The sequence below is a fragment of the Palaemon carinicauda genome, chromosome 13 (genome assembly GCF_036898095.1).
Source record: "Palaemon carinicauda isolate YSFRI2023 chromosome 13, ASM3689809v2, whole genome shotgun sequence".
In the NCBI taxonomy this organism is placed as follows: Eukaryota; Metazoa; Arthropoda; class Malacostraca; order Decapoda; family Palaemonidae; genus Palaemon; species Palaemon carinicauda.
In genome coordinates, this window is record NC_090737.1 from 81,483,284 (window position 1) to 81,493,283 (window position 10,000).

The 10,000-nt window shown below is 36.3% G+C and overlaps 1 long non-coding RNA gene across 1 annotated transcript in view; it reads right to left on the bottom strand.

Annotated features, from left to right (window-relative positions):
• Window positions 1-10,000, bottom strand: part of LOC137651967 (uncharacterized) — a 73,519-nt gene that overhangs the window by 11,912 nt on the left and 51,607 nt on the right. The gene's annotated exons all lie outside the window — the stretch shown is intronic.

A 10,000-nucleotide genomic window follows, 5' to 3' on the forward strand; every position in this document is an offset into this window, starting at 1 on the left:
CAGAGTAGCTATCACTTCTGTCTACCTGCCTATCTGTCTGACAGAGCAACTATCACTTCTGTCTACCTGCCTATCTGTCTCACAGAGCAACAATCAATTCTGTCTACCTGTCTGTCTGTTTAAGCAATCATCATGTCTGTCTGCCATAACCAAGTAACAACCACGTATCACTGCTTTTCCTACACTTGAATAAAAAGATAAGAGACAATGAAGAGACTCCTTGATCCTCTGACCTTGAAAAGGTCCTCTAACCTCACTTCCTACGGAAGAGTCCTAACCCAAAGAGGCCTTTATAAAGTTCTTGCGGTCGCAGGACAGGGGCACGGGACTGTGTCGCTTGTCTGTTTCCTGGGATCCTACACAGCCGCGAAGGAACTTCCTGATCGCTCGATGTATATAAGGACTTTGTGTCAAGGAGACTTAAGCATTTGGGTTGATTAGTCTTGTCTCTTCGACACCGCTCAGGAGTCGTCTCCTTCGTTAGCCATGAAGTTTATGGTGAGTAAATCTATTTTAAATTTCATCGAATATTTCAATTCGCGTTGCGATAAATCAGATATTTTTAATCGATTATTTGAGTTTTATGTATTCATTTTATTCTTTTCGTTGTAATTTAATTATTCTAATATTTTCTAAAAGATTATTTGAGTTTTTTTTTAGTTCGTCACTATTCAATAAATATATTTTCAATCGATTATTCGAGCTTTGATTATATTTTTCAATTCGTTGAAATTCAATATTATGAACCTTTTCAATCGACTATTTGAGTTTTTCTTTTTCCCCTATTCTTTACAATTCGATAAACAGAATATTTTTTAATCAATTATTTGAGTTTTGCTTTATTTTTTCCATTCGTTCATAGAGTTTTCATATAATTAATAAAATTGGGTTTTCATGACTTATTATATCATTAGAATTAAAAAGAGTGATTAAGAAAGTTTTAATACCTAATTAGCTAATCACCAAGGAATCATAAGTAAAGCGTGAGGCTTGCAATCTCATCCCAAAACGTAATCCTTAAGCTATTTCAACATGCTTGGCGCGTCTGATGTAACAGGCAATGGGTAAAAATAAGGCTCGAGAAGCCAACAGAGTGAATAACAATGACGAACAAAATGTAATTTCAGTTTCCGGTAAATGATGTATTATAACTGGTATAGTAACTATTAAATCTTGTAACAACAACAACAACAACAAATGCAGCCGTTTCTAGTCTTCTGCTGAACAAAGGCCTCAGACATGTCTGCGGTTTGGCCAGTTTTCATCACCACGCTGGCCAACTGTGGATTGGTGATGGTGGGAGACTTTTGTCTGATCACTCACAGCAAAGCAACCTAGTATGCCCTTACTAGTACAGCTTTGCTTATCATAGCGATGCACAAACCCTTTCACCGCGTTAAGGTAACCCCATAGTTAAATCTTGTAGTAATGAAGTAACTCTATTAAATCTTTTAACTATTATATCTTGTACCAATATAGTAATTACTAAATTTTGTAGCAATACATCCCTTATTAAATCTTGCAACAATACAGTAACTATTAAATCTTGTGATAATACAGCAACTACTAAATCTTGTAACATTATAAATTAGTAACTATTAAATCTTCTAACATTACAGTAACTCTACTGACTCTTGTAACAATTAGTCACTATTATATCTTGTACCAATATAGTAATTATTAAATTTTGTAGAACTACATCCCTTATTAAATCTTGCCACAATACAGTAACTATTAAATCTTGTAATAATACAGTAACTATTAAATCTCGTAACAATACAGCAACTATTAAATCTTGTAACAATAAAGTAACTATTAAATCTAGTAGCAAGACGGAATGTCATTTTCAAACACTAAGATTAACTGGTTTAACATTCTTTCATGGCAAGATCCCGTTCTGTTAAATGTTTTGAACGTTTTGTCTTTGTCAACAATAAAAAAACAATAAAAAAAATCAAAAGACAACATGTGGTGATTATGGAGCTCAGTACAATGACTTCATAATCTTATTAAAAAAAAAAATTGCCAACAATAAAGAAAAAAAAATTTGAAAAACAGGATGTGGTAATGATAATGCTCAGTACAATGACTTTCGTAATCTCATTACAAAAAGAAAAAAAAACGTATGGTATTAAGTGAACTATTTTTAAATTCTTTCACCATGAGCTTCTCGTTGTTACCTCCGCCAACGAAGTTGCAAGGAGGTTATGTTTTAGCCCCTGTTTGTGTGCGTGTTTGTTTGTGAACAGTTCACTGACCACAATCATAATCGTAGAGTAATGAAACTTGAAGGGTTTAATAGTTATGTAAGAAGCAATAAATTATTACATTTTGGGGGGTCAAGGTCAAAGGTCAAGCAAAATGTCCAATTCACGTATTCACAGAGACTTCAAAATTGGTTTATATTTGAGTGTATGAAAACCTACGCCAATTAATACATGTAAGGGTCAAAAGTCAAGGTCAAGTAAAAGGTCAAGAAATAAGCAGTCGCGGCAGAGGTCTGTGCTCTACTGAGTGCCTCTCTAGTTGATGTTTATGTCTTGTCAACAAAAACATTATAAATACTCAACAGGTTAGCTTGGTCCTTGCGGTACATTTCGAAGGTCAATGTTCTCCCTTGATTTCGTGAACAGTAATTAACCGGAGGATGAGTCCAATTACGTGAATAATTAATCAATCTACTTCCTAGATGGTGATAATTAGAGGCTAGATTGCGAGACAGTCATTCCGATGAATTCATGATTTATGATATTGTAAGGAATTTATACTCAATAAAGGTATCGTAGAGTCCAAATAAACCTTTTAATTAACTGATACGTTGTGTTTAGAACAATTAAGGAGATTAATTTCTCTTATTTCGGAATTTGAGTGTATTACAAAAATAATTTTGATCGGTCTGAAATATTTCCAAGCTGAATTATTATTATTATTATTATTATTATTATTATTATTATCATTATTATTGTTGTTGTTGTTGTTGTTGTTGTTGTTGTTGTTGTTGTTGTTACTACCTAAGCTACAACCCTTGATGGAAAAGCAAGATGCAACAGGACCATACAGCTCCAAAAGGGAACAATAGCCCACTGAGGGAAGGAAATAGGAAAATAGATAAACTACAAGAGAAGTAATGAACAATTAAAATAACGTATTTTAAGAACAGTAACATTAATATGGATCTTTCAAATACAAAGCAAACTATAAAAAGCGACTTAATTCAGCCTGTTTAACATAAAAAAATTTTCAAGTTCCACCGATTCAACTACCCAATTAAGAAGGTCATTCCACAACTTGGTCACAGCTGGAATAAAACTTCTAGAATACTGTGTAGTATTGTGCCTCATGCTGGAAAAGGCATGGCTATTATTATTAACTGCATATCTAGTATTACGAACAGGAAGGTACTGTTCGGGAAGATCTGAATGGAAAAGATGGTCAGAATTGTGAAAAATATCATGTATAACAAACTGGCTGAACGACGGTGCCAGAGATTAATATCTAGATCAAGAATAAGAAATTTAAAAGACCGGCAGTTCCTGTCCTACAAATTAAGATGAGAATCAGCAGCTGAAGACCAGACAGGAGAACAATACTCAAAACAAGGTAGAATGAAAGAATTAAAATACTTTTCCGAATAGATTGATCACCGAAAATCTTACAAGACTTTTTCAATTAGCCAAATTTCTGTGTATTTGAATAAGTGGCAGACCGAATGTGTTTCTCAAAAGTAAATTTGCTGTCGAGAATCACACCTAAAATTTTGAAACAGTCGTACAGAGTTGAAAAAACAGTAGCAATGCTGAGATCCGGATGTTGAGGATCCACTGTCCTCGACCTACATATAATCATACTTTGAGTTTTGTTAAGGTTCAACTTCATGCCCCATGATTTGCACCAAGCACTAATTTTAGTTAGATCTCTATTAAGGGATTCAGCAACCCCAGATCAACATTTAGATGGAATTGATGCAATGAGAGTAGCATCATCTGTATATACAACGAGCTTGTTTTCTAGGCCAATTCATATGTCATGTGTGTATAATATGATAAGTAATGGACCAAGAAGACTACCTTAAGAAACACCAGATATCACAGTTCTAAACTCACTTCGGTACCTATCACCAACAACTTAATATCAAGTTTTATCATTTATAAGTTCCATGCTATTCACCACACTTAAATATAAGGAAGTAGATTAATCTATTAGTATATAAAATAACCTAAGTGCAAAATCCATGCGCACGTGTAGGTATATGTATAAAGCATCCGAATTTTATAAACATTTAACATTCTATTCTTTCAGGTAATGTTCCTGGTAGGTTCAGTGATGGGATCAGCAGTCACCTGTGAACCAGACCTTGGGTATTATAAGCACCCAAAAATCCTCTATCATTATCACCCATACCATTACCATCCCCACCACCACCGCTATCAACCTCATCATTCACATGAACCAGTGAAGTTTGAGACAGCTGTCAAACACCCAGGTGGGGGTACATCCTTCGTCAGCCAGAAGATCTTTGGCCATGTTGGAAAAAGATCAGCTGACCCTGAAGCCCAGAAGATCTTCGACCATGTTGAAAAGAGATCAGCCGAACCAGAGCCCTCTGCCGAAGCTGAAGCTTTGGCGGAAGCTGCATTTGATCCTCATTACAGTAGTTATCACAAGCACTTGTATTCACACTCATACCATCCACATGTCTACCATAAACCATACCATTATGGCCACAGTTACCTGCCAGTTTACTACAAACACCATCATCACAAGCGGTCAGCAGAAGCTGACGCCCTTCCAAAAGCTCATTATGGATACAGGTACCCATATAGTTATCATGGCTATAAGGGACACCACACTCACCATTGTACCCACAGTTATGTACCCTATTACTTCCAACATCACCATCACAAGCGGTCAGCAGAAGCTGATGCCCTTCCCGAGGCTCATTATGGATATGGGTATCCTTACAGACATTACGGCTACAAAGGGCATTACCCGTACCGCCATGGCTATTACCATTAACAAGATTACTTCTAGAAAATCATCACTGCGATGTCTGATAGTCCAGTCTTGCGTGGACAGGTTTTTCCAGATATCGGCACAATTGGTGGCACAGGCTTTATTCAAGACTGTAAGATCCACTTGATGTGAATGTAAATATATAAAAGAATTCTCACTTACATAGTTCTTTTTATGAAATCCCCAAAGGTGTTTCAAGAATCCTACTTGTATGACAGGAAAGTGATGGAAGCATCATTGAAATAAATTGGTACTTGCATTCCACTTTGTATTCCAAGATTACTTACTGTATATGCTGTTTTTATCTGGTCCTATCACACAGGGGAACCCTGTGCCCTACAGGAACATCACCACCACTTTATAGTATATATTCTTAGGTGTCTAGCGTAACGCACAGCATAGTTCGTATTTATTATCAAATCCACATTATTGAAGTACTTAAAAAACAAGTCTTCAGTTTCTTCTTGAAAGTATTGATACCTTCAGTCTTTCAGATGTCTTGTGAGATCTTGTTGTGTAGTCTTGAGGCCAGATATTTGAAAGTTCTAGAACTTAGAGTAGACATATATATTCAAGAGATATGACGTAACATATGAAATATTGAAATCATTTGGCATCAAGATCTTGAAGGATGTACCATTTCAAGAAAATATTAGTAATATCATCTCTATGGGGAATCGTTTCCCTAGCTCTGTGTTGGAATGGTCAGGATGTTGATCACTGAATTAGAATGGTCTGCAAATAATCGACCAAAGTAAGCATTCGGACCTTTAAAAAAAATTGTAAGTGAAATTTTAACAATATTCATGTTCAGAGAAGAAACGTGTACAACCAGTTTTGCGATTTGTATTCAAGTAGTTATGCAAAAGTATAGTTACGTATTTAAATGCAAAGGAAAATGCATAATATGAGATATTTACATGTCATTATCACTTCTCTCAGCTCTTTTTATAAGACTAACATCGAAAAGAAAAATATTCGGAAATGGTGATACCTATGTTCGAAAAAAACATTACTAGGGGACCTGAAGAATAAAAATTACGAAACCGATTAGATATAACAACGTCTATGGAACCCAATAGGAAAGGCAAAGTCTGTCCCATCTTCATACATGTCAATTTACCAGCTCCGCTCCGTCACCTTCCTCCACTTCATTTTACCTAAAGAGGCTGGGGTGCCTATGAAAAAATAAGGAAAGCTAAATTGACAATAAATAAAAGTTGTCGATTAACCTGCAACCCAATCCCCCTACAAATAAAAGTTACAGATTATCCCATATCTAAAGCAACCTACAAATAAAAGTTGCAAATTATCCCATATCTCAAACCACCTACAAATAAAAGTTGCAGATTATCCCATATCTCAAACCACCTACAAAAAAGAGTTGCAGATTATCCCATATCTTAAGCCAGCTACAAATAAAAGTGGCAGATTATCCCATATCACAAACCCCCTACAAATAAAAGTTGCAGATTATCCCATATCTCCAACCACCTACAAATAAAAGTTGCAGATTATCCCATATCTTAAGCCACCTACAAATAAAAGTTGCAGATTATCCCATATCTCAAACCACCTACAAATAAAAGTTGCAGATTTTCCCATATCTCAAACCACCTACAAATAAAAGTTGCAGATTATCCCATATCTTAATCCACTTACAAATAAAATTTGCAGATTATCCCATATCTCAAACTACCTACAAACATAAAAAGCCCGTGCCTGGCCCTTACAACAACAACTGCTGGGAAAGTTAGGACGTCAGAGATCACGTCTGGAACGTCCGAAGGAAAAGTCTCTTTCCAGAAACTGTGGTATTTTCGACATCATTATGCAATTAAAAAGGGATATATTCCTTGACTGTTTCTAGGAGACTTGAATATTTAAGCTTTTTAACAATTGTAAAGACAGTTGGCCTCAATAGCAAATACGAGCTGCTTATTCGATACATATCTTACAGTCATTTTGCAAAATTGGCCATTTTCCAAAATGGCCGGCCATTATGCAAAATGAGCAAATTCGTAGTCACATAGCAAAATGACCTAATCATCTCAATATTATGCCAAAGGACGAAGATTATGGTCCATTTACAAAGTCATCAGTATCATAGTTGGTCAGTATACATGTACTGTAAGTGAACATATATATATATATATATATATATATATATATATATATATATATATATATATATATATATATATATATATATATATATATGTGTGTGTGTATGTATAAATATAAATATACATATATATATATATATGTATATATATATATATATATATATATATATATATATATACATATATATATATATATATATATATATATATATATATATATATACACATGTATAGCCTATATATAATATATATATATATATATATATATATATATATATACACATATTTAATATATATATATATACACACACACACACACATATATATATATATATATATATATATATATATATATATATATATATATGTGTGTGTGTGTGTTTGTACATTATACATACTGTATACATAAATGCATACATAGTTCAAGATCAATCAAGCCCATTAAACACCAATCGATCACATCAACATCAAATCACCCCATACCTTGGCCACGGCAGAACAAGCAATACATCATCAAGAGGGACAGTAATCCGCGCAGTCCTTTTAATCGCGGGCCCGCCAATTGACCGACCCCAAGCCCAAAGCCATCGTGAGGGTTGTGGCTCAGGGCGCAGTGAGCAAATGGCGCTGTAATAGCATTACGATGAGCCATTAGTGCAAGGTCGATAGGATTCCACCCTCTGGAACCTGAAGCCTAATTGCTAGAGATGGCCCACGGAATCCACATTCCCTGGGAAGAGGTGATAATGATGGTTGTGATGATGACGCTGAAATCTTGGTAATGAGAGTACTGGTAATGATGACGGGGAAATAGTGGTAGGCTAATGATGGTGGTAACGATGACGATGAAATGGTGATAATGAGAGTACTGGTAATGACGACGGTGATATTGTGGTAGGCTAATAATGGTGGCAAGGATGACGATGAAATGGTGGTAATGAGGATACTGGTAATGATAGTAGGGTGATGGTGGTTATGAGGGTACTGGTAGCGATGATAGGGAAATGGTGATAATGAGGGTACTGGTAATGATGACGGTGATGGTGGTGATAAGGAAATCGTGATAATGAGGGTATTGATAATGATGGTAGGGCAATGGTGGTGATGAGGGTACTGGTAGCGATGATAGGGAAATAGTGGTAATGAGAGTACTGGTAGTGATGACGGGGAAATAGTGGTAGGCTAATGAAGGTGGTAATGATGATAAAATGGTGGTAATGAGGATAATGATAATGATGGCAGGGTGATAGTGGTAATGAGGGTTGGTAGCGATGATAGGGAAAGAGTGATAATGAGAGTACTGGTAATGAGGACAGGGAAATAGTGGTAGGCTAATGATGGTGGTAATGATAACGATAAAATGGTGGTAATAATGGCATGGTGGGTGGTGGTAATGAGGGTACTGGTAGCGATGATAAGGAAATAGTGGCAATGAGGGTACTGGTAATGATGAATGGGAAATAGTGGTAGGCTAATGATGGCGGTAATGATGACGCTGAAATGGTGGCAATGAGGGTACTGGTGATGATGGTAAGGAAATGGTGATAATGAGAGTACTGATAATGATGACGGTGAAATAGTAGTAGGCTAATGGTGGTGGTAATGATGACGATGAAATGGTAGTAATGAGAGTACTGGTAATGATGGCAGTGTTTTGGTAATGACGCTACTGGTAGCGATGATAGGGAAATAGTGATAATGAGGGTACTGCTTGTAATGATGACTGGAAAATAGTGGTAGGCTAATGATGGCGGTGATGATAATGATGAAATGGTGGTAATGATGGTACTGGTGATGAAAGCATAGTGAGGGTAGTAATGAGGGTACTAATAGCGATGATAGGGAAATAGTGATAATGAGAGTACTGCAAATGATGACAGTGAAATAGTGGTAGGCTAATGATGGTGGTAATGATACCAATGAAATGGTGGTAATAAGGATAATGGTAATGATGGCAGGGTGATAGTGGTAATGAGGCCACTAGTTGCGATGATAAGGAAAAAGTGATAAAGAGAGTACTGGTAAAGATGACTGGGAAATAGTGGCAGGCTAATGATGGCGGTGATGATGACGCTGAAATGGTGGTAATGATAAGAGGGAGCTGGTGAAAATGAGGGTACTAATAGTGATGATAGGGAAATGGTGATAATGAGGGTACTGATAATAATGACGAGGAAATTTCGGTAATAGGGATACTCATAAGGACGACGGGGAGATGGTGATAATGAGGGTACTGGTAATGATGACGATGGAATGGTGGTAATGAGGGTACTGGTAATGATGACGATGGAATGGTGGTAATGAGGGTACTGGTAATGATGGTAGTGTGATGGTGGTGATGAGGCTACTGGTAGCGGTGATAAGGAAATAGTGATGATAAGAGTAAAGGTAATGATGACGGGGAAATAATGGTAGCCTAATGATGGCGGTAATGATGACGATGAAATGGTGGTAATGAGGATAATGGTAATGATGGAAGGGTGATGGAGGTGATGAGGGTACTAGTAGCGATGATAAGGAAATAATGATAATGAGAGTAGAGGTAATGATTACGGGGAAATAGTGGTAGGCTAATGATGGTTGTGATGAGGATGATGAAATGGTGGTAATGAGGGTACAGGTAATGATGGCAGTGTGATGGTGGTGATGAGGCTACTGGTAGCGATGATAAGGATATAGTGATAATAAGAGTAAAGGTAATGACAGGGAAATAGTAGTAGTTTAATGATGGCGGTAATGATGACGATGAAATGGTGGTAATGAGGATAATGGTAATGATGGAAGGGTGATGGTGGTGATAAGGGTGCTGGTAATGAGGATAAAGAAATAATGATATTGAGAGTACAGGCAATGATTACGGG